Below are 24,253 nucleotides of genomic sequence, written 5' to 3'. Positions count from 1 at the left end.
ATGTTCTCTGAAACATCCCAGAAAGTAGACAAAAGCCGAGATTTTCAAATCATCATTGTTTTAACACACGGCCTTAAAATAACCTCATCAGAAATCTAGGCTAAGTGCTTCTTTAACATGCAATTTGTAACTTGGATGTAGGCATTTCATAGCCTGAAAGGTCCTGACATCATATGGCTAAGAGTCATAAAGGTTCTTATGACCTCTTTCATGCCCTGTTACTGTCCTCCAAGCTCCAGTAATTCTATGTTCAGATAAAATCTATATATCCTTATGAGCTGATCCCTTGGACCATCATTCTGAAATTCAACTTGAAGCAGTTTGGATATCCCAACAGGCAGCTGGCTAATCAAAATATCAGTTTGGCTCAGTTGGTGCCACGATCATTCAAGTCAGAAGGTTGTAGGTTTAAGTAGCGCTCCAGGACCTGAGCACATAAACTAGGTTGACACTTCAACGCAATGCTGAGGGAGTACTGAATTGCCTGAGGTGCCGTCTTTCAGATGAGATGTTAAACTGCAGCCCCATTTGTCTATGCTGAATCTCTACAAGATTAAAAGAGCAGTGAGTTCTTTTGGTGTTGGGGCCAACATTCATCCTTCAACCAAAACCCAAAACAGATTAGCTGGTTATTTATCTCATTTGCTGTTTGTGGGACCTTGCTGTGTGCAAATCAGCTGCTGTATTGGCCTACTGTATTAGCAGTGTCTGCACTTCAAAATAGAATTCACAAGCTGTGCAGCACCTTGGGAGATTCAAGAATGGAAAGGTACTATCTACAAGTGCTTTCTTTCTCTTTCATAAAAATGAATTATGGAGCTAGAAAGTGCTCAGGATAAACATTTAATTGATTTTTTTTTAAATTAAAAAGTCTTATTTGTGGCTTAAAGTCGTATTTATAAAATTCTCCCATCACCTGAAGGCCATAAACGAGGAAGGGGTCCAGTTCCACAAGTGCAGCTTGCCCTCCCGCACCTAGACTAATGATAGGGAGTACAAGTCATGTCTAATGTTCCCTTCCCCAGCTCAGGGACACCAAGCCCAATTATAGCACCCTCATCATTGTCCTATCTCAGAACAGCTAATTCAGCAGAGATCAGGGAATCAGACCTGGGATCTTCCAAGTCTATATGACTCAATTACACTAGGAAATGTCTTTACCCAGTAAACCATTATACAATAAACAAAACTGAAGGCCAACTCTGCACCAGCAAAATTGATTTCTGGGTCAGTGCGGATGATTTGTCAAGGCGAAGCTTGATAGATCGCAAGTTCCGGGTTTTCGTGCATGCGCAGCCCATGTGGAAACCCAGAACGTGGGGCCTTTCTGATGGCTTATGGCAGCGTATGCTTATGCCGTCATCGAGAGTGCAAAATCCAGGCCCATGTGTTTTGTGTCTTAATTTCATTCAAGCCTTGGTCACCTCCAGATTCAATTACTCCAATGCCCTTCTGGTCAGCCTCCCATCTTGTTACCTCAATAAATTTCAGCTCATCCAAAACCCAACTACCCATAATCTCTCCTACACCAATTCCCACTTGCCCATCACCACTATTCTCACTGACCCTTTGACTAAGCTTTTGATCAGTCCTCCTGATTTTTTTTTTGTTTTGCCGTCTGTTTTCCTTCTGACCATGTGGAGCCCTCTGGGACGTTTTTCAACATTAAAAGGCACTATATAACCACAAGCTTTTATAATTTGCTAATTTCCATAATTTGTGGCTTTTCTTTGTTCTGGGAACATTATGTCAACACATCCAGCTGGACCCAATCATTGGATCTGAAGCAACATAAACACATTTCAAATCCTGTTTCTTAAATGAATAAAATATAAACATGCCACAGTCTACAAAGCAGAGCGCTTAACTGGCCTCCTGCTGATAGCCCTTCTTCCCTCGCCTCCTCCCTCTTCTAGCAGCTTGACCTGCTCTGCGTGGCCTCTCTTCATTCTCCCAGTCCGTCATGCTCAATTCCAAGATGAAGGCCTACCAGGGCATCCATGTCTGGAAACAACTCGTTTCAGCACAAGCTTTTAAAATCAATTAAAAAAAAGTACGTCAGCACCAGCCAGACCACTCCCCATAGACTACTGAAACTTTAGGCAAGTATAGAAAAGCTCAAAAAACATGTACAATTGCACCAGCAGCCAGAAGAAATAATCCAGCAACTAACCTGTAAGTCGTTCATGACCCCTTTAAGTAAAGGTGGTGGTGGGTCCTTCTTGACATTTAACGTAGTGTTCAGCTGTGCAAGGTTAAGATAATTAAGGGAAAAGACAGTGTTCCAGCTGAGAGTTTATTTCAATTAAATAGATGAGGCTGGACCAAATTTAAGTTGTACAAGGCTGGATCTAAGTTAGATGTCAGGAGGTGTTTTTTCACATAGAATACTAGACCTCTGGAATAAGCTGCCCTTTCATTTGGTGGATGCAGACTCACTGAATTCCTTTAAGCGAATACTGGATTTGGTTCTGGCTGTGGCGGAGATTACCTCTTACAGAAGGTAGGTACTGCAGGGAATTCAGGGTCAGAGTGATCTCCTGGACTAGTTTTCGATCACCTAGATGGATCAGAGAGGAATTTCCCATATTTTCTTCCCCCAAATTGGCCTGGGTTTTATAAATTTGTTTTTTTGTCTCTCCCAGGAGATCACATGGTTTCGGATTGGGGTGGAGTGTATATCTTGTGATACACAAGGTATCGCCATTGTGTGGGACAGGCTCGATGGACCAAATGGTCTTTACCTGTCCGTCATTGTTCGTATGATTTTTGTGGGGCACAAGCTGGAGCATGGTGTTCGAAAATGGCAGCACTGACGTCAAATCAGCTTTGCACACTGATAGATGTCATGATCTGCCTGCTCTACATGCTGCCAGCAGGAATTTACCAAGATTGTGTCTGGCGCACTTCCTGTCGGATGTTCACGCTTTGTAGCGTGTAAAATAATGGGCATTCCAGAGCCCAATTTAGCCCCCTCGGTCTCGCAGCAGAGTGCTAGTTATACTGCACTGCAGGCGAAACTAAGCCACAGATCGCTTGCCTTTACTGCAACCTCAGCTGCTGCCCTGACTTGAAAGTTAGATCATCAAAGCACTGACCACACTCGACCAGCTCCATTGGGCAGGCCACAGTGTTTGCATGTCCGACATAAGACTCCCAAAGCAAGCGCTCTGCTCGGAACTCCTACACGGCAAGCGAATCCCAGGTGGGTAGAGGAAATGTTTCAAGGACACCCTCAAAGCCTCCTTGATAAAGTGCAACGTCTCCACCGACAACTGGGAGTCCCTGGCCAAAGATTGCCCTAAGCGGAGGAAGAGCATCCAGGAGGGTGCTGAGCACCTCGAGTCTTGTCGCCGAGAGCATGCAGAAAACAAGCGCAGGCAGCGGAAGGAGCTTGCGGCAAACCAAACTCCCTGCCCACCCTTTCCTCTAACCACTGTTTGTCCCACCTGTGACAGCGACTGTAATTCCCGTATTGGACTGTTCAGTCACCCGAGAACTCACTTTTAGAGTGAGGTACTGCCTATGATGCTGATGAGATTATGGGCTTTGAAGAAATGCATGGGAAAGCAGGAGTAGGACGGATCCAAGTTTGTAGACAGGAATCAACACTTTAAATGGCTTCGGTGCTCGGGAAGGAAAAGTTTAATTTCTTTAAAATAATCTGCAGTTCCCACTCCAGTGACTGCTGGAAAGCCACGGAGTCAGTTCAGGAGTCCAGCTCGTCTCCAATGAGTCAATGACTTAGACCACTCACAGTTAAAGCTCACGCATGAAGGCTGACTACATGGCTGATACAGGAGGACACTCCAGTGCAGTACTGAGGGAGTGCTGCACGGTCAGAGGTGCCATCTTTCAGATGAGAGGTTAAACCGACACCCCGTCTTCCCTGTGTAAAATATCACACAGCACTATTTCAAAGAAAAGCAGGAGAGTCTGCCCCAGTATCCTGGCCAATATTTATCCCTCAACCAACATCACTTTAAAAATAGAGATTATCTGGTCATTATCACATATCTGTTTATGGGAGCGGTGTGTGTGCAAACTGGCTGCTTCGTTTTCTACATTACAACAGTGACTATACTTCCAAAGTACTTCCTTTGTTGTAAAGCATTTAGGGATCTCCAGAGGTCATGAAAAGCGTTATATAAATGCAAGTCTTTTTCCTTTAGACAGCACAAGTCTATGCCGAAGGAAATAAAATTGGAGTCAGGAAAAAAAATATTGATCAAACTTATACTTAACATGTTAAGAGCATATAATACATGCAGATGCATTGACAGCACTTCTGTGCACCATGTACAAAGAGGACCCGGATCAGACTGGACCAGCAACTGCCCCCTCCTACTGGTAGAGCATCCTCTAATCAGCATCATTGTGTTTTCTGGTGTCATGCAGATTATCCCTCCGTTTCCCCAAAGAAATTATTGGTCCCATTCTAGTAATCCAATGTATTCCCAATATGGTTTTTGAAATTCAAGTTATCCTAAGCTAAAAACCATCAGGGTTTGAATCAAATGTAAACCATCTTAAGATTTGAGATAATAATGGGAATGAAATCCATTGCCTGTAGTGTTAAATTATTGCAAAAACCACCTTATACTTTCCTTATTTAGGAAGGATGTGTCAAAATGTCTATGGATGCTACACTAAAACCATCTTGCAGTGCATTTATAAATAATTTAGAAAATGCCACTAGGAAAGAGGTCAGTGTGCAAGCAACTTCTTCAGCATCTCCCCTAGTTCTACGATTGCAAAAGGTTACCTGAACCCATGAGTTAAATGTCTCCAAGCGCAGGTTTCATTTTTGTTTTAAATTGTTCCAGAATACAAGAACAAAGGAAAGATAATTTCTATCTTGCATTTCATGAAAAGAACAAAACAAGGCCATGTTTGGCTTTGAGCAGGTTATTTTTCTAAAAAGGACAAAATTGGATATTTAACACTATATTTTCTAACACATTAAAAGCTATAAAGCAAGTGAGACTCCAAGACGAGTATTTTTTTTTTTTTTAAACTTGGCATAGTTTTACATTTTGAAAGTCAAACAATATTAAATGAAGCTGATGATAGATCCATGGTTTGTAAATGCTTTTTTCTGAATTATATGTGACATAAAATTGATGCAACAAATAGAAAAAAAATGAAATGCCAGTGAAAGTAGAGAAAGCTCACAAGAGGTAAACTAATCAGTAGTCAAGATGCATTTTCAATAAGTTGTAAATCATTCATTAAAATTCAACATTTTTTTTCTGCAGAATTTTTCCATTTTATACATTAGGTTAAATGGGGCAGTTCTCCAAATTACAGATTTAACATTTTATTCACAATACAGAAATTGGAGTATGCAATAATTATTCAGATCGAGCATGAAAATAAAATATTCTACATCTAGATGGACTTGGAGGAGTCCGACATTCATTCCATTAGAGAACGCTGAAAAAAATCCAACTCCTCTCAGCAGCAGGTGACTGTGAGCGGAAAGTTGCCTGAGAGATTCTCAGGGGTCAGATAAGGCAAGCTGTTTAGAGATGGGCATTCCCGTGTGCCTATCATCGTCCTCGAGTAGATGCAGAGGGCATTAAACTCCGCTCTCCCCACCCCACCCTCCCCGATAGATTTTAAGCGAGGGGTGGAATGAACCTCTTTAGTGATGAGGCTACAGCTTAGCACATCATACAAACATTTATAGAGCACCATTAATGTATTAAAATGCCCCAAGATGCTTCACAGGAGCATTATGAAACAAAATATCATCCATCATGCCAAAGAAAGAGACATTAGGATAGGTGAGGAAAGAGAGGTGGAAGTTTAGGTAGGGAATTGCAGAGCTTAGGGAACAAATAGTTGAACAGGGAACAAATTCTATAGTTAGTAATGTAATAAAATCACAATAACATTTTGCCAACATTTGGTAAAATTTTTAACATGACTAGAATCGGTCAATACAAGTTAATCATTTTGCCTCCAACAGATCATTACAAACGTTTCTTGCAATGTTTCTGTTGAAGAATAATAGGCAAGGAAGCAAAGTGAAGCAACTTTGAACTTTGATCAGTACGAGAGTAATATTTAGACTTGAATAAACTTCTCAAGACAACGTTAAAACCAGATTTGTGTCTCATAGCTGTACAAAAAAACCCACATCGCATCTGGGTAATATTGTGAATGAAATTCATATCGACCAGAAACAAAATCCACAAGTTTTAACAAACTTAATAAACCAAAAACAACAGCCATTCAAAAAGCCGACTCCGCAGCTCTGTGCTGTCTACATCCTCACTGGGCTTTCCAGCTTGATTTCATTTCTTAACTTAATTGATTTGCAAAAAGTTATTGATAATTTCTGACTGGCTGCACTTGAGCTAGCAAGAGATTTAAAAAAGGTAACTTTGGGTAACTCCCCACTGATGAGCTGCCTCACAAAATTGACTCCATTACATTAAATATATTATTTTAGATGATTGTACAAAACCATTTTTAAAAAGCCTTTTGCTACCTCAGGACATCCCAAAGATTAAAAACAAATTTAAACAGAAATGAGGCCCCATCCATCTCAATCAAACCAACTTTTCTATAATACACCAATGTAATGCCCAGTGTTTTTAGATAAATAAGGGTGCATTCACACTACACCTGTAGGGGCTTTGCTTCGCACAGAGCCTGTGGTTGTTGTGTAAATGCAGTCTGAATCTGGAGTCAGGACCCACCAGAACAAGGTTCCTCGAGGGAAGGTCATCTCACTCGGCGTCAGGAGTCAGTTTAGGCCTCAACACCGAATTTACACAACACAAACTTAGCACCGGTATGAAGCCAAAACTGCTTTTCTGCAGCACTAAGCTTGTGTGAATGAACTGCAGAATGAAATACATTTAGTTCATCATAGAGCCCCTCTTTACTAGAGTGTACTGGCTCGTCTTTGTGTAGATCAGTCTTGGCACTATTAGGATATTGAATGGTTAAAAACTTAATATTTTATCCTAATTCTTAATATTTTCTTACTTAACCTGCATAAATCCCTGTTCTTTGCATATCTTAGAACAGAGAAAAGAATTACAAAGGCAGAAACAGTCATTTCTCACTCCCAAATACTAAGACCTGCTTTTTTTCTAAACATTCCATTCTCCCCCACCCCCAGCAAATCACTTAAAAAAATCTCAAGATCTTTAATAATGAAAAACAAAAGCCAGTTTGAAAGTCTGTTTGATGACCCTGTTGGGGAATTGTTTTGCCACAAATAAAAACGGATTCCATTTTTTTTTTTAAGTTTTCAAATAGAAGACAATCTTTAAAATCAAATAAAAACAGGACAAAAAGCATCATGCTCATTCCAATCTAAAGTTCTTATAGATTTTTGCTGACTTGAGTTAAGCGAATGGGAGTAAAGGTATGGACATTCAGTTTACAACGAACTTTAAACATTTTCCCGGATGAAAAGCACAGCTCAGCTTGAGGAGATTTTTTATAAATTGCTGACCAGGGTAGAGGCTGGTGAAAAAGTATGAGTCTGTGCTAACAAACACTTTTAGATAATCCACTTTTGCAAAATCAAAATTCCTCCCTCTGCCTCCACGGCAAACAAATGCTGCTGTTGCTAAGTCTTCCCACTTTATCCGACTTGTATTTACAATCTATGGCTAAAAATAGCAACAAATGATCCATTTATAACTCAGGACGTGGTCTGCTTTCCAACCCAGCACCGCCTATAATTTGAGTTCCTTACATTCTTCAGGAATGAAGTCAGCCATTCACTTAAAGAGACAGTCACTCCAAATGACTCTCACCTCAGAAAAAAAATCAAACGTGGATTTTAAAAAGGAGACAGACTGTACTGTTCTTCCAGCTGCAGAAACTATCAGTCAAACTGCCCACAAAAAAGAGGATTCTTTTGAATTTCAAAGAAGCTTAAAATCCCTATTATGGTTCGGGAATGATCATTTTCTTCAACTTATAGCTAGTATTCTTTTTGCATTCCTTTGAAAAAGTCTTTCCTTTCTACCTCTCCCCACTTCTGATAAACACACTTTCCTCGTCACTGTAGAATTCAGAGCAAAATCAGGAGACTGCACAGAACAAACCAGCTAGCCTTAATCTCCAAGTTGCATGACACAGTTCGACAAATTATTGAACAGAGTCCATTGTAAGAGGCTTTCTGCAAAACCAGCCTTTTATCAGTAAAATTTCAGACTGTAATCTGTTTTTCCTCCTGTCCTCTCCTGCAGGTACTGACCCTTGCTTAGGTACGGTTTAAAAGCACTAGTTTGGCCAATTGCCATTCAGCAGCTATGAGCCTACAGAGTGAACACAGACAGGCTGTTGAACAGCAAGGGCCATCACAGCTAGCTCAATTCTGTGCTCACCGAACAGCCACAAACATGTGCTTTCCTGCAGGGGTAAATGGGTAGTTTTAGGGAGCATTATCACTGGCTGTTTTTTCTCTGCCCTGGGCAAGGAGTACCAAGGCCAACTGTACTACTAGAACTTACATTTATCGAGCACCTGTAGCATAGGAAACATCCCGAGGTGGCTCACAGGAGAGAGAGGGAGAGAGAGAGAGAGGGGGGTAGACAACGCCAGAGTGGAGCTGAGCAATGGTGACAATTAGCTTGGTTTTAAGAAGGGTCTTAAAAAGAGGGACGTGGAAGGGTTTAGGGAGGGAATTCCAGACTATGACCTATGCAGCTAAAAGGTACAATCGCCAATGATGCCACACAGATCGGAGTCAAAGGAATGGAGAATTCATCAGGGAGAATTCTGTAGGACATGGGAAAGTTAGAGATGGGAAGGGGCAAGTCCAATGAATGATTTAAACACAAAGATATGAATTTTAAATTTGTGGCATTGAGGGACCAAGTCAGCAAAGGTGGGGGTCTTGGCAAGCATAATCTAGTGTGTAAAAGGGTATGAACTGCAGAGTTTTAAGAGCTGATGTTTATATCGAGTGTGGAAAATGGGAGTCTGGCCAGAAAAGCATTGGCGTAATTAAAGTCTGGAAGTGACAAAGGGTTTCAGCAGAAGCTGGGCTGAGGTCGGGACAGGGACGGACAATGATGGAATTGGAAGTAGGCAGTATTTGTGATGCAGAATATGGGGTCAGAATTTAAGCTGGAGATTGAACAGGATGCTAAGCTAACATATAGTCTGGTTCAGCCTGAGACAGTGGCTAGGGACTGGGAGGGGGCGGATTCTCTTGGTGACAAGAGTAAAAAGTTTATGGCAGGAAGGTCAAAATGATGGCTTTGGTCTTCCAAATGTTTAGATGGAGAAATTTACAGACCATCCAGAACTGGATGTCGAACAAGAAGTCAACTGAGCCTCGGCAGACATATATCTTTTCAGGAAGGGACGTTGGATGATCAGGAGTTTATTGGGAATGGGGGTTTGAGGGAGCAGGAGGTAGATCCCATGGATAAAGTGACTTTGGGGAGGGAGGTGGGGGTGGCAATGACAGGAAACACTAGAGAAAAATACAGGGGATTAGGGCTAGGGGAAGGGAGGGAAATGGCAGAGGCAACTGAACTGATGATCTCTACTTTGGAGACAAAGAAATCAACAAGCTCCCCAACATTTTAGAGGCAAGGTTGGAGGGGGCAGTGGAGAGTGGTTTAAGGAGAATTGGTTGCGGGGTAAAGGAACCTGGGGTTATCTTTGCCCTCCAGGATCAGAGAGTAATGGGCCATTTTGGCAGAGAAGAGTTCAGTTATGCAACAGGTATGCTTAAGTTTGCACCCCTTGAATGTGAGGAGCTGAAGATAGACCCCTCCCTCCACCGCAAGTGATATCCCCACAGAGATTAGTTTATTCAGTAACGTGAAGTTCAAACTAGACTGGAAAAGTCCCTTTAAAAAAAGTTTGAAGGGCTGCACAGAGAAATTCACTCTCGGCTATCACCTGATAACTAGTCAGAGAGGAGCAGCAGCATCACAGCTGCCCGTCAGCCTACAATCTAACCAGAACAGTGCACGGCACCAGGAAGAGGCAAAACAACTTGAATTTGACAAATGGGGCTTTGTAATTTGTTCATCCAAACTGGTCAACAACAAAAGTAGCTATCTTGATTTATGTGGCAACAAAGCCACTTGGAAACGAATAGTGAAAGTGAAAGAGAGACAGATAAAACCTGCCTCACTCTCTCTGGCTCTATGTTTCTGCATTCGGTCTCATATTTCTGTTTGTTTTTTTTAAAAAGTGTTATTCAAAAACAGATTTTGCTTGTTGCAGGAGTTGGCAATTAGTTTGCTGACTTCAAAGAATTTGGAGAAATTCTGGGGCTCCTCCTTATTTCAATTATCAGCAAACCCCTTAATGTACTGTAATCCCATTGGAACAAAACCATTTCACTCACTGCTGGGGGTTGAAGTTACAGATTTTGGACCCTTACTTCCCATGAAAATATTTCACTGCTCCCTACTGCCAACGTGTCCAAAGTTTTTTAAGACTATCCCATGACTCAAAAGTTTAAGCTCTCTTCTTCCCCCCCCCCCCCACTTCCAGTAATACTGACATTCTTTATGAAACACTCACTTTTGCTGATTATGAGATGCTCTTAACCTTGCATTCTTCTCAAGAGCAATGCAGAAATCTCAAGAGTCTCCAGTGACTGCAAACTCTGAACATGTTTAAACTTGTTCTGGATTACTCTTGTCAGGACAACTTTCTCCTACATTTACTGCAGTAATCAAGTTACAAACAGCCTCGACTTATATCTGCATCTTTAGCACTGCTTTATCAATTATTGTATAGAATGTAGCTGCTCTTAGTCCCAGCCTTATGTTTTAGTGCAATGCAGTAACGAAGGAATGCTGCATTGTTCGAAGTGCCATCTCTCAGATTGGACGTTAAGCCAAAGACGCATCTCGCTTTCCAGGTACACTTTAAAAAAAAAACGGCACTATACAAAGAGCAGGGGAGTTCTCCCGGTGTCCTGGCCAACATTGATCCCTCAAGCAACATCACCAGAAACGCATTAACTGCCCATTTATCTTGTGGTTGTTGATGTGTCCTTATTATGCACAAATTGGCTGCCACGTTTACCAGTGGCTATACTTCTAAAGCAATTCATTGGCTGCAAAGCACTTTGGGGCGTTCACGGGACGTGAAAGGTGCTATACGAGTGCAAATTCTTTCATTCTTTCTTTCTTCCTCTGTAACTGCAACCCCAGAAGCCAAGGGGCAGGAATGAGGGGTTACAGCTTTGGAGTGAGACTTGAGAAGGTGACGCAGCGAAAGTTAAGAGGTGAAGTCCAAGGTTTAAATACTGACAGATTCATTCCATTGATCTAAAACTCAACGAGAGAACACAAATTTAGAATAAGCACAAAAAGAATTAAAGAAGATAAAAAAATATTTTTTTAAATTTTTTGTGTGTGTGGTTGGAATGTGAAGAACCACAAATCACGTTGAAGCAGAATTCATAAATCCTTTTAAAATAGAGAATTAGACAGTTGCTTTAGAAAGACCAATATTGAAAGGTATGGGGAAAAAGCAGGAGAGTGAAATTAAAATTAGTGGATGCTGGGGGAAAACTCGATGGCACAGACTTGATGGGCCAAGCGGCCCATTTTTGTGCCGTAAAATTTTATAAGTACGAAAGTCACACAAAACTTTCCTGAAATGGATATAAATTATAGATGAGCATTTTTAGACTGATTGAAGGTCCATAGATCTCTCAAGGTCAGGTAGTTAAGGTGGTTAAGAAGGCATATGGAATACTTGCCTTTATAAGTCGAGGCGTGGAATACATGGAGCAGGGAGGTTATGCTTGAACTGTATAAAACATTGGTTAGGCCGCAGCTGGAGTACTGTGTGCAGTTCTGGTCACCACATTACAGGAAAGATGTGATTGCACTGGAAAGGGTGCAGAGGAGATTTACAAAAATGTTGCCTGGACTGGAGAATTTTGGCTATGAGGAAAGATTGAAGATGCTGGATTATTTTCTTTGGAATAGAGGAGGGTAAGGGGAGACCTCACTGAGGTGTACAAAATTCTGAGGGGCCTGGATAGAGTTGATAGAAAGGACTTGTTTCCCTTGCAAAGGGGTCAACAACCAGGTGCATAGCTTTAAAGTAATTGGGGGGAGGTTTAGAGGAGATATATGGGAAATTTCTTCACCCAGAGGGTGGTGGGGTCTGGAACTCACTGCCTGAAAGGGTGGTAGAGGCAGGAACCCTCACCACATTTAAAAGATACATGGTTGTGCACTTAAGGTGCCGTAACCTAAGGGGCTATGGACCACGAACTGGAAAGTGGGATTAGGCTGGATAGCTCTTGGTCGGCTGGCGAGGACACGATGGGCTGAAATGGCCTCCTTCCGTGCTGTAATTTCTATGATATTAATGCAGTGTGAATATCTTCAAGTTCAGTAACAGATTTAGAGGACAGCCTGGTCTTCTTTCCTCATTCCCAATGATTGATGATCGCAGTCTGTGTGTTGTCATTAAAGCCTCTTCCCTTTCCCCGTCCACTTGAGCTTACAATATTGTATACGTCATCACAAACAAAACTTTTCCAACAATCGTTTTCGGCGATCCTCTTTTGGAGCATACAACATTATTAAACAAATCTTCTGCACTAGTGCTCAGTTGATATAATGCAGTGGTTATGTTGCTCGACTATTAATCCAGAGGCCCAGACTAAAAGTCGAAAGAGTTTGAGTTCAAATGGCAGTTTGAGAATTTGAGGTACAGTTTAAAAAGTCTGGAAAAAAAGTTGGTATCAGTGAAAGTGACCATGCAGCGGTTTGTGGCAAAAACCCAACTGGATCACTAATGCCCTTTGGGTAAAGAAACCTGCTGACCTGACCCGGTCTGACCTATATGTGACTCTAGCCTCACACCAACATGGTTGACTGCCCTCCGCAATGGCCCAGCACGCCACTCAGTTGCATCAAATCCATTTGGGTAACTAGGGATGGGCAATAAAGGCCAGCCTTGCCAGCCACAACCCCCATCCCACGAATTAATTTTTATAAAGCCACAGAACAGAGTTTGAAAGTCACAGGTTCAATGCTCCACTTGTATGGAGTTAGTCATTCTCAACTCGGACTGTACCATTGCCCTGAGTACCATGGACTAAAAGGTGGGCAAACTAAAAATCAGCCTCCTGAGCATTATTCAATAACCCCTGCTGGAATGTGTATATATGGAGTACTGGATCAACCCCAACAATGTGCCCCCCACCCACTGCCGCCACTCCCCCATTATTAAATAGCCTGTCAATATTTACAGTGTTGTTTGGTGCTAATCATATTGATAAATTCAGCCATATTGGGAAGATGAAGAAAAAGAAAAGCTTGATAAGAATTAGAGAGTCATCCCAGGCCACTCTTGAATATCTAGTTACACAACTGCACTGACAGGTCATGCAAAACTTGCATTTATATAGCGCCTCTAGCATAGTAAAACATTCCAAGGCATTTCATAGGAGCGTAAAAAGATATGCATTTACATCAAGCCAAAGAAGGAGACAGTGGGACATTGAGCAAATGTTTGGTCAAAGAGAGTAGGTTTTAAGCAGCATCTTAAAGGAGGAAAGGTAAAGAGGCAAAGGTTTAGGGAGGGAATTCTAGAGGTTAGGACCCAGACAGCTGAAGGCACGGCTGTCAATGGTGGGAGAAGGAAACTGGGGATGCACAAGGGGCCAGAATTGGAGGAACGCAGAGTTCTCGGAGGGTTGTGGGGCTGGAGGAGGTTACAGAGATAGGGAGAGGTGAAACGCTGGAGGGATTTGAACACAAGAATGAGAATTTTAAATTCGAGGCATTGCCAAATCGGGAGCCAATGTAAGATCAGCAAGCACAAGGCTGATGGGTGAGCAAGTTAGGATAAGGACAAAGAGTTTTGGATGAGCTCAAGTTTACAGAGGGTGAAAGATGGGAAGCTGGCCTGGAGTGCGCTGGATTAGTCAAGTCTGAAACGAACGAAAGCATGGATGAGGGTTTCAACAGCAGATGGGTTGAGGCAGAGGTGGAGACAGGCAAGAGAATATGGGATCGGAAGCTCAACTCATCAAGTCCAGAAACCTCCTGCTTGGAGGTTGCAAGACCGGGGACATTGGGACATTGACCAAGCATTTGCTCAAAGAGAGTAGGTTTTAAGCAGAATCTTAAAAGGAGGAAAGGTAAAGAGGCAAAGGTTTAGGGAGGGAATTCTAGAGGTTAGGACCCAGACAGCTGAAGGCACAGCTGTCAATGGTGGGAGAAGGAAACTGGGGATGCACAAGGGGCCAGAATTGGAGGAACGCAGAGTTCTCGGAGGGTTGTGGGGCTGAAGGAGGTTACAGAGATAGGGAGGGGTGAAATGCTGGAGGGATTTGAACACAAGGGCGGGTGGGGGATTTCGATCCACGTTGGGGATGAAAATCTCCTTGGTCTGCTGGTTGTAAAAGGCGATGTGAAAAGCTTCAATCCATTTCTTGATGCACTTGGCTCCATGGCACTAAGGCTATAAGATTACTGGTGTGGGAAATTAAAAATACACTTGTGCACTCCTCTCAGCTGAGATACACGGTTGAGGCAAAGTGTAGGGAACCTCACTCTGTATCTAATCGCAGTTGGGACTGCTTCGTGCCTGAAATGGGATGCTGCTCCACTTCACCAACAACCACAAGATCAAAACACAGAATTTCTGGATCCTTCTGAAATGTTTTTCATTACAATTCGGATCTGAAAGGGTTAAAAGGTTGGACTCGCCCCCATACAGAAAAGAGCTTTTGTTAAAAATAACTTAAAGAGAGACAGTCTGCCTATTCTCCACTCCAGACATCAAGAGTCTCCCTAGCTTTGTTCACATAGAACACAAGGTGATTAATTTCCGATTTTTAATTTTGTTGTTGCTTCCAGCAATACCAAGAAGGAAGGTGTTGGATTACGTGCTGCTCCTCAGCTATTACCAGAGAGATTGTCCAGAGAAAGAAAGTAAAATCTAAACTGAAACAAAGGCACTGCATTTGACTGAAAATAACCTACGGCAAAATAAAAATGTTTTTCTGCACAAGATTAAACTGAAATAGTTGCATAGCCACAAATAACACACTGAGCCAGAACTCATCCTTCATAAAGTAGATTAAAGTTCTGACGAAAAGTCATCGACCCGAAACGTTAACTCTATTTCTCTCTCCACAGATGCTGCCTGACCTGCTGAGTATTTCCAGCATTTTCTGCTTTTACTTCATGAAGTAGAGATCATCAATGTATGTTTAGCTCATAACTTAAACGAGCTTTTATTAACACCAGACTTAGAAGCACCAGAATTATTAATTCAAGCCCAGTTTGGCCTTTTCTCCAGCTCCAGACGGCTTACAGTAAAAACCACAGCAGCTCCCAAAGGCAATATGCAATCCCCCACATCTTAATGCTCAACCTATCATCACTCCAACTTGGCCTGGTATATATGTTGCTTAGCCAGTAAAGTCATTGAATGTGGGGGCGAGCAGGGAAGTCAGGAGGAAGGGGAAGGGGAAGGGGGAGGAGAAAGCCATTTAACCCCTCGTATTTGCTGAGTTAGCCAATCCATGACCAGGAGTTGGGAGAACTGTAACTAGACTCAATAACAACTTTTATTTATATAGCGCCTTTAACGTAGTAAAACGTCCCAAGGCGCTTCACAGCAGTGTTTTAATACAAAACAGTTAAATTTGACACCGAGCCACACAAGAAGAAATGACAGCAGGTGACCAAAAGCTTGGTTAAAGACCAAGGTTTTAAGGAGCGTCTTAGAGGAGGAAAGAGAGGTAGAGAGGTTTAGGGAGGGAGCACCCTTTGCTAAGAAGGGGAAAAAAGTTACAAATTAAAACTGAAAAGTACTCTAATGAAGTTAACCACTTATTTATTTGCATATGAAATTTTGCGTGTTCATTTGACTAATTGGTGTTTTACCACATTGGTGACTCTATGCTGGTTGTTCACTGACATTTCCTACACAAACTAAAACAAAAAACTTCAGCATATTGCCACGGTGCAACTCTGACAGTCTCTGGAATTTTCTATCAGAAGATGAGGGCCCAGAAATTCAGGCGCGACTATTTTTGGACAGGCTGGGTGGATGGGACGCAGGTAACCCGAAGAGTGAGGCTCGAGGCGCGCTCTCTATTGTGCCCGGGCCTTAGCTCCATTGAGCTGCATTCTGCTCTCCAGAGCGAAGCAGAATTGAAGATCAGGTCACTGCAACGCCAGCAGTGTCCCTCAGGTAAGTGAGGAAGAGGAGAGGAGGGGGAGGTGATCGGGTTGGGAGGTAGTGGTGGTGAAAGAGTGGTGGCCTGCGTTGTTTGACCTGCTCCTCCCGGCTCCACATTCAGGTATGTATACTTTAGAAATATGTGGCCTCTTTAAGGATCGCCCGTTGGGCCGCGTGTAGACCTGGATTCTCCGTCAGTGCATCTGGTGCTACTGAGGGCAAATCGATCCTGTAGCATGGGCTGGGCCCTGTATTTGTATATGCAAACTCCCCAACCCTTGTTTCATGCTTGGGCTCTGGACACAGATTTTTTTGGCTTTTACCAATAGGACAGGCAGCACACTTTCGACTCCTAATGAGCGAGCGCCATATTGGAGCCTTAGGAGGCCATTTACTACCTGAAAAAAGGGGCACTGCATGGCTGAATTCATAGGCCGAGGTCTCTTATCCTTCAGTTCCCACTTGCATATGATAGAAAAAGTTGCCTTAGCTTCTGCCAGTTGAAAATGCACATTCCTTTTCCCACCCCCCCCCCACCCTATACACAAGCTGCTTGTAATTATGACCTTAGTATCTATTTAGAACACTGAACTTTATAATGCAATGCCAATAGTTTGGATACACATATTGGACCACTCGGGAATCTCAGAAAATATTTATAATGCTTCATCATGAATCTCAGTGCAATGAGGTTCAAAACTATTAAATGCTCCAAATTGTCGTAAGTTGAAAACATGGAAAATTAGCCATATTGGCGCAGTTCCACTGATGATAAAATAGTGAAGTAGCACCGGAAATAAAGTGCCAAAGCCAAATTTTCAACCCGATAATTGATCAGCTAAGGCTTTGTTGTCGTGTTAAAACAAGTCAGAAATAGTGACCCTCACCAGCTGCTCTGCTAGTTTTAATTCAACTATTTAACTGTGGTTACTGATATTAATTCAGCTCTCTTGCATGGTGAAGCTCAATAACTCGTCCTAGCCAGTTCTCTTGATGATATCACCGACACAGACGGTTTAAATAAAAATATTCATAAGTCAATGTTAAAAGAAGTTCATAAATCTTTATATATCCAGTTTTTCTTTAAGTAATTGAGATTTCCACTTTTCTATGGTTTATTTAAATAGAGACAGCATGCTCTATATTGACAAACTTTAGTAATCCAGATTTTAAAATTGCTCAATGTCCCTTTTAAGTAATCTCAGTATCCAGTACTAATCACACAGCTGTTCCAATTGTTAGATGTCTGTTTTTACCCTTCTTTTTAATCATGTTCCAATGCCACCCCCTCACAATTGTTCCCCATCACCCAAGTGGACATCTTTGAACAAGCCTTTGCAATGATGTTCTGAAAGTGGTCACTTGGGGGCATTCAAAATCAGTCTCACCAGTGGGGTTTTTCTCCACCCCCTCCATGTTTTTATCCTCCTTTTCCAAAGACAAAAACACCAGCTTCCTCTTAGATATATTTAATTGACCATGACTCACAATCATCGGGAACATAAGAACATAAGAAATAGGAGCAGGAGTCGGCTATTTGGCCCCTCGAGCCTGCTTCGCCATTCAATAAGATCATGGTTGATCTGATCTTGGCCTCAACTCCACTTCCCTGCCCGCTCCCCATAACCCTTGCCTCCCTTATCGCTCAAAAATTTGTCTGTCTACACCTTAAATATAGTCAATGACCCAGCCTCTACAGCTCTCTGGGGCAGAGAATTCCAAAGATTCACGACCCTCTGAATTCCTCATCTCAGTTTTAAATGGGCGACCCCTTATTCTGAAACTATGCTCTCTAGTTCTAGATTCCTCCACAAGGGGAAACATCCTCTCTGCATCTACCCTGTCAACCCCCTTCAAAATCTTATATGTTTCAATAAGATCACTTCTCATTCTTCTAAACTCCAATGAGCTCAACCTTTCTCATAAATCAACCCCCTCATCTCAGGAATCAACCTCGTGAACCTTCTCTGAACTGCCTCCAATGCAAGTATACCCCTCCTTAAATAAGGAGTGGGAGCCATGACTAAATATTCCTTTCCCAAAGGCACTACAACCAATTATTGTGCCCCAACTGCCAGTCGGGGAAGGAGGGGTATTTAGGGGGGGGGGGGGGTAATAAAAACCCTTAGCAGGACTTGGTGCTCAATGGGATATGCAATGACTCTGGGAAGCTGCCATTGAAAAGAACTCCTCCCCACTTAGTTATATGCAACATAAATTATATGCTGTTGATGCATGAAGAGAGATGAAGAGAGTTTCTTACAAGTCAACCATAACAAAAGGAACAGAATATAAAAAGCATTCAACCAATAATCCTCTATCTGCCCAGTTATCATTTGTGAAATAGAGTATGAAAATGCCCGAGAAGAAAGGAGCCACCCAAGAACGGCACCAAGAAAGCCTTGAATCAAAGGGCAGCAAGAAGTTTGAGGAAGGAGAGTTACTCCAGCAACAAAGTGATGAAGCAGGTTCACCCCGACAGCAGCATTTCCTCTGAGGCCATGAATATGGTGAATTCCTTTGTGAATCAGATTTGAGCGCGTTGCGGCCCGTTACAACCACTGTGGGGCTCCTAATAGGTCCAGAACGCCATGTGCCTGCCACTGGCAGGGGGAGCTGGCCAAACCGTAACCAGCTACACCAGCTCAGAGTACAATTCCACAATACACTGAACAAAACACAATGGGCTCTGTCATGTATTCAAGGGGAGGTGATGTCATGTATTTAACTATCATTGTAACCCATGTATAAGCTGACCGAAGTTGTATACCTTGAGAACACTGACCACAGGGGGCGAACTTGTGGGAGACACTCCTAACCTGTACTTTCCAGTACAAATTTGGGAAGCTCCACCCACCGTCTGTCTCTTGAGGTCTTGGTAATAAAGGTAACTGGTCACAGAGTGATCTTTTCTCAAGTATGGACCTCGTGTGCATTTATACTATATAGTAAGGACATATTAGGCTCCACCTACACTGGATGCATCGAAAAGATCTCTCAAGGATGAGCAATCATAAATAAACTACAATCGGTCTTCATCGACACCTATTGTAAACTCAGCAAAAACTATCCAGTGCTTAAGTTTAAAAATAGATTTTTTTTTTTAAATACTGTGGTAGGGAGCAGAACATAGAGGTGGGGCCGGGTTTGCACACACAAGTCTGCTCAGCATCGACCGTTCTTCATGCCAGTACTGTTTTGTTAAAACCATTCTAAAAACACTATCCTCCATTCTGTATGTCGCATAGCACATGTTCATTGTCACGGAAACTGTGTGGATTCAGTTTCTAATTCAGAATCAGTTGGTCTCAGTCTGACAAAGGAGCCTTTCAGAATCTTTCTCTGGGGCAAAAAAAAAATAAGTTTTTGATTTATAAGTGCTCTTTACAACCCTCTTTCATGTTCAAAATACCTCGATTGATTTTTGTTTTGTTCCCAGTGTAACAGCTTACATTCTCTCCCTTTCCCCAATGGGGTCTCTCCAATGCACATATTATCTGCAGTTTGGGATTGGCAGAGAAAAACACACCGTCAAACAACGTAACGATACATCCAGTTTTCCTTTGTTACATCATCGATATTTGTAGATTGAGTACATTGCAAATCAGGGCAGTTTAAACTATGCAGTTACATCCACTTATCAGGCCCTGTACTCAGCTCGCCCCAAAACTAACTGCTTGGGAGCCCTTACAGCCAGCAGAGAGAGGAGTCTGCACTCGATTTCATTCCAGATTCTGGAAGTAAATGGCTGTTCACTAGCTCAGGGGTTACCCAATTTGCACATTGCTTTGAAAATAGTCTATGAATATAGTATTCACTGTGCAAGAGTACTATATAAATTTACAAGCCAATAACAAGCATTGCTGTCTACATCAGTGGTTATATAACAGGTCTGGTTCAAAGAAAAAGTCTTCAAACTTCTTGCACTCCAATAATCCAGAATAATTCCTGGATGTAAATGAGGTGGATTTCTTTCAGAAAATATTTTGGGATACAGTACATCAGTAATTTGAGGCATGATGTGTGGGAAGTGTAGCATGTTTGGGAGGAAAAAGGTGACTTTGGACCTGTTGTTCCCAAAGTGCTCCACCACTCAGATTTTCCTCACCTCATGTCTGGGTCTGTTGTAGACTAATTGAGAGAGATTGATTAGTCAACAACTCCATTATTGTTGTATCATGCGAGTAACAGGATGGTAGATGGTAAAGTAGATGGGGTTTGGTCTTTCTTCGTCTAGCAATTCCTATGGACAAAGTCCTAGAAACCTTGTCTAGGCTGAACACGGATACAATGTTGACAACTGCGTTCATACGGCAAGATACAACATGGATTATTTTGAAGACAAGGACATGTGCACCATAAACATATCAGCATTTCAGTAAGTCAATTAGATGGACTGTCTTTCTTTGACATTGTGAAAAGCACAACACTCTATTTAAACCTTTGTTGCTATGATCATTCTTCATTCTAAAAGTAATTACATTAAACCCACAAGGATATACTGGAGGTTCTGGGTTTTAATTGACCATTAATTGTTAAATCTCAAGTTTAGTTTAATTGTTAAAATCTAGTTCTTTCCCTCCCTTTTTTGCATACCCAATGTATGAGGTTAACCTGCCAAAGACTTAGCTATTCTTTACCAGCAGCACTGCTTAATGGGTATTTTGTAAGCAAGCTTTTCACACAATTTTCTGTGTCATCTTGGAGTGAGACAGTCAATCAATCAGTGTTGTTCTGTGAAGCACTGCCGACTGCAAACCAAACTGAGACTGACCAATCAACTCCCAGAGATCCGAGGAGGTACGGTGTCCAACCTTCCTCCAAAAAATTTAGGTTTAAGAAAAAAAAGACACCGTTATTTATCAAAAAACAGATTTCCACACAGACGATTTGACAACTGAATATTCAATGAACTTTGACACACTGACATGATACCGACAAACCAGCAAATTTGATGGCAAGTTTTCTTATTTTAATTAGAATTAGATTTTTTTTTTAAAAACAGTGTTTTTCATGACCTCAGGACTTTCAAAGCACTACACAGGCAAGGAAGTACTTTTAAAATGTTGTCAGCATTGTAATGCATGGTTGTACAGCAAGGTCCCACAAATCGTAATGAGATATAAACAACCAGATAATCAATTTTTTGTGGGGGTTGGTTGTGGGATAAATTTTGGCCAGGACACTAGGGAGAACCCCTTGCTCTTCTTTAAATTGTGCCATAGGATCTTTTTCATTTATCTGAAAGAGATGGGGCCTCAGTTTAACGTCTCATCCGAAAGACGGCACCTCTAACAGTGCAGCACTCCCTCTGCACTACACTGGAGCATTAGCCTAGATTTTTTTTGTGCTCAAGTCCCTGGAGTAGCACTTGAACCTACAACTTTCTGACTCAGAGGTGAGAGTGCTAACTACTGAGCCACGGCTCAATCTCAAATCATTAGCAGCACCCTCCCCTACTTTGCTAAAAGTTCAGTCTATTTTACAACCAACTTTACCTACTAAGTTACCTATTATAGCTCTCGGTCAAAGACACCTTGGCTTCATTATAAAACTCTCTTGTTACAGATTTCTTTAGATACACCCTATCCTCGCTATAAAGTTCTCTGCTAGAAGTCCGCTGAACCTTGGACACCATCTTTTTTTTTGAATGGAGAGGTCGCGTATTATTCGAGGTTATGCACGACAGGCTGTTCATTATAACACGCAAAATGCTCAGCTCTCAGGTAGCACTTTACGAGGGCACACTTTAGTTACCAACATGTGTCAGCTTGGCTCAGTTGGTGGCACTCACCTCACTCTAGTGGAGCATACAGGTTGACCAGTGCAATACTGACCAATATTTGCTCTAGCTAATATTTATTCCTCAATCAACATCACTAAAACACTGATTATCTGGTCATTTATTTCATCACTGTTAGTGGGACCTTGCTGTGTGCAAATTGGCTGCTGAGTTCCCTACATTACAAGTGACTTCAAATGTACTTCACTGGCTGCAAAGCGCATTGGGACATCCGGAGGTTATGAAAGGCGCTTTATAAATGCATGTCTATCAACTTGGGAGGGTATCAAAATGGTTTCTCATAGGCAGGGGTGGAGGAATTTCTGATCGTCTAATCTCTGCAGTGCTGTGGGACAGCCAGCCAGGCCCCTGCTTTTAAGCATTGCATTGCACAGTTCAAACAAACAGTCGCTGGTCTATTTGTTGACAAAGCAAACAAACAGATAGGGAACATGGGAGTCACATGAATGCTGGGAAGCAATACTAATTACTGTGAACAGAGTGTGTAAGAACCCTTGTGGCCACTTGCGTTTTGCACCCTTATTTACACATTACAGCCCTTTCACCAGCAGCAACAAATAGGCCTGAACAGAATGCCCCCAGGATGGTAGAAAGCCACAACACATCAAGACTTGTGCTGCTAGACTCTCACTTTAAAAAGGGAGCTATACAGTATTGCTTCTGAATGGCTTTCCAGTCCCAGAAGGGTTGAGTGGAGGGGCACATCTCTAATAAAATGAGCGTCCAAGATTCAAAATAAAAAGAACTTCCATTGATCAGTGTCTTTCATAACCTCGAAAAGTCCCAAAGCGCTTCACAGCCAATTAGTACTTTTCCCCCCCCAAGTACGTCATTACTGTAATGCAGGGAAAGACAGTCGCCACATTTCAAATGGCAAAATCCGAGAAACAGCTGTGAGGTAATGACCAAATCATCTTTTAAATATTAAAAAAAAATTGATGTTGGTTGAGGGATAATTACTGGCTAGGACACTGACCGGGAAGAACTCCCCTGCTCTTCTTCACAATAGTGGAGGAAGTGCATCCGGGAGGGCACTGAGCACCTCGAGACTCGTCGCCTAGAGCATGCAGAAACCAAGCGCAGGCAGCGGAAGGAGTGTGCGGCAAACTCCCCACCCACCCTTTCCTTCAACAACGTATGTCCCACCTGTGACAGAGACTGCAATTCCTGTATTGAACTGCTCAGTCACCTAAGAACTCATTTTTAGAGTGGAAGCAAGTCTTCCTCGATTTCGAGGGGCTGCCTATGATGATGATGCCTTCAGTGTTGGGGCCCAGAATCAGCCCTCTATGGAATGTGGGCTTTGGGCCCAACTGCACTAATGTAGGTGAGCTTCGGCATCTGGTGCAGCTACCACAAGGCAGCTTGCTCATTTGAAGATGTCCGAAACCAAATCCCGGGGGGTGGAAATGGAGTGGCAACAGATAGGGAGCCGATCGATCGCGGGTCAGGGGAGCACTCCTGTTCCTCTTGGCTCCAAAACAAAAATTACTGATATACATGTTTTTTAAAATCTTATATTTCATTGTCAGCTGATGAAGAATACAAAATGGAGCATCCCAGCACCTCTTCTTGCCAACCAATTTTGGAGAGAGAACTAAAAGCAGGCATATGCCAGGGACGAAATGCCAGTTTTAGGTAGCCACCTGGAATGCCTGCAAAGCTGCCTACACCAATATGGCGGCACCAGTAACGCAGGCGCTGATCAGGCATGGGTCGTCACCCACAAATTGGCCCTTTTCCCCTCCTCATTTTCCACCGGGAAAACAGGCACAACAAAGACCAATTTTTTGGTCACTGGAGCAGGGTGGGCTGGTATTGACACGAGACTAACGGTTATTCAGCAGGCTCACAGGTCCAGCTTGATATTATTGTGCATCTAGAACAAATTCTTAAAAAAACTCTCTTCCGCAATTAAGCGTTCAAGGCAAACTCTGAGCTCTTAGCTGAGGGACTAACTGACATCACACCTCCTGCCACAGAAGCCCTGAAATGAGAAAATAATAATGAAAGAGATTGTAAAATTAAGTAGGGGATCACTTTTTTTTTTTAATTATCAATTTTTAAAACTGATTTTCACTGAAGGATGGTGAATCTAAAATTTTAAAAAAGGAAATAAAAATGATTTTTGATTTTTTTTTCAATATTTAAAAAGGGACCTGAATCGTCTTTAGGTATTGCTATGTTGATGATTATACTGAACCGAAAATCAGTCTTTTATTCCTAGTTGTTAGGTATGAAAAAAGGAGAGCAGTGAACTGACACAGGTACCACACA

General features: G+C 42.2%; 1 protein-coding gene across 1 annotated transcript in view; it reads right to left on the bottom strand.

Moving 5' to 3' along the window:
• Positions 1-24,253, bottom strand: part of gnas (GNAS complex locus) — a 345,630-nt gene that overhangs the window by 279,828 nt on the left and 41,549 nt on the right. The window lies entirely within an intron of this gene.

This window comes from Pristiophorus japonicus, chromosome 12 (genome assembly GCF_044704955.1).
Source record: "Pristiophorus japonicus isolate sPriJap1 chromosome 12, sPriJap1.hap1, whole genome shotgun sequence".
Lineage (NCBI taxonomy): Eukaryota > Metazoa > Chordata > Chondrichthyes > Pristiophoridae > Pristiophorus > Pristiophorus japonicus.
Note: the sequence above shows the minus strand (reverse complement) of the source record. Positions and strands in the feature narration are given on the sequence as shown.